Genomic DNA, 2,246 nt, shown 5'->3' on the forward strand with positions numbered 1-2,246 from the left:
TGATCCCAGTGCACAGGGACAGCATGGAGGCCTAATGTTGGTGCACAGGGACCAATCCCAGCATGTAAAGCTAGGCAGGGTCAGTGCAGGACAAACAGAAGTATTCAGGCATTTTTCATTTTCATCCCTGAGATCCCACCAAGTCAGTTCAAGATTTCAATGAGATCCAGAGGCTTGGACTAAAAATCAACTGATTTTTGGTCTTAGCCATGGAATCACACTGGCAACAGCATGGCATAGGAGCTGGTCCCAGGCTCTGCATTACACAAGAAGCTGTGGGGGCTGGGACTAGCTCCCATGCCATGTCACTGTTGCTCCCAGCCCCCACACTCGAACAAGCTCCCAATGAAGGGTCTGGGGTGCCAGTGTTGCTCCCATGCTGCACGGGAGCCTTGAATAAAGCTTAGCTTTGTTGGGCTTTCACCTCACCCTACTGCACCAGAGTCCCTTAATTGTATTATCTCCATGGAGCTGTCCAGTATTAGCTCAACACATGTTAGGTAATAAGATCTGGAGATAGGCCTTTTCCAGCAAGGAGTGACTTTACCAGACTATGATGGCACCTAGAACAGTCTTAACTGCTTGAACATGGCCACTAGTATTGTACATGTAGTTAGCATGTGCTAAATGTAATGTGTAATAAGGCTCATAGTCAGCATTAAACACATGCTCAGTACGAATACTTGCTTAAATCCCATTAAAGTTAAGCATGTGCCTAAATGTTTTTCTGAATAAGGGATAATCTGTTGGAGTTGGACCTAAATTCATTAAGAACCAAAACAAGGCAGAAAGATTCAAAACCCTAGGCTTTCCTTAAACGTTGGGGAAAATTCAGAATTTGATCTACATTTGGCGATATAGCAGCATCTTTATTTATAGCTACCTTGCTTGCTAGGAAAAGCACTATTATCTCAATTGTACAGATAGGTGAATTAGAAATACAAAGATTTATCTGAAACATGCAGAATCAGAAGCATACAATTCTAAACACACTATTAACTTATGAATAGACAGGCGTTTTCAGAACAAATGTGCATTAAGTTAAGGGAAGATATTACAGGAGATAGTTATTTCTTTATGTAAAATTCTTACAGTAGTGAAATTCTCCTTAAAATTAATGAGAACTATATATGTGAATTGAGAGGAGGAGTATATGAACCAAGATAATTTAGTTTAGAAAAGTAGTAACTTCTTTTTAAAGAAGTTTCCTATATTGGCCAAATCAGTCCCAGTGTACTTGGCTAGCTTCAGTGATGAATCTGGCCCATTATTTCTAATTGTTATTGACTGTGCATGTACTTACTTGACTATTACATGGCCAAAATAAGCTGATGAGCACGATTATACGGAGTGTGTGCACTGAAAACCATGATGAAGCCCAGCATACGGCTCATTATGAATGACTGAGGCTGAAAATGAAAAAGTCTTGCTGTGTAACAATGAATTGATCTGATTGAGGCTGTTTTACATGTCTGTCAAAAAAGACAAATCCTTTTCTGCAGGTAATATTCTAAAGCAAAGCATATTTTTATTATTTTCAAAAGGTAAGAATTTGAAGGTGAAAAAATCCTCTGCAAAGTGCCATGCTTTCCAAAGGAAATTTATAACCATCTACATTTTGCCATTGTTAAATCAAACAGTTTTCAGAGTGAGACAGCAGAGAAACTTCCTCTGTGAATCAAAGCTGAATTCTATGAAAAGCTCAGATTTTACAGATTATTATTTTGATTGTTGTCTTTTCCTTCTATGACACAGCTGATTTAAAAGAGAAGGGGGGAAAAACCCCAAATGGCTTGCCCATTTTTTTTCAAACCAAGGAGATTTCAAGGAGATATGTGCTCCCTGTATATAAACAGTGTTTAGCATTTTGTTTCTTTCTCTTCCCATTCAGAATCATCATCCAGTCTGTGTTTATATTGTGCCTTTATTGCTCTCTTGATTAAGGCTAGTATTGAAACTCAAACAAGCCACAATCAGCTGCACATTCCTTTGCTGAGCAATTTTACTAAGTTTTGTGTGATCTTTTATTTGTATATGGATTATTGGATTTTTTTTTGGTGCTAATTTTCTCAATTCTGTTTATTGTGAGTCACATGGTATGATACACAATCTAATTTCAGACTGCAGCTGGAAAATAAATTGCTTTTCACCTGTAAACTGTCACTCATGTGGAGAGACCTTTACCATTCTTTCCAAACCTCCCTGTCATTCTAATAGACTCCAGGAATTGCTGCTAATTTATTCCT

This window comes from Gavialis gangeticus, unplaced genomic scaffold (assembly GCF_001723915.1).
Source record: "Gavialis gangeticus isolate Ggan-Ray unplaced genomic scaffold, GavGan_comp1, whole genome shotgun sequence".
In the NCBI taxonomy this organism is placed as follows: domain Eukaryota; kingdom Metazoa; phylum Chordata; order Crocodylia; family Gavialidae; genus Gavialis; species Gavialis gangeticus.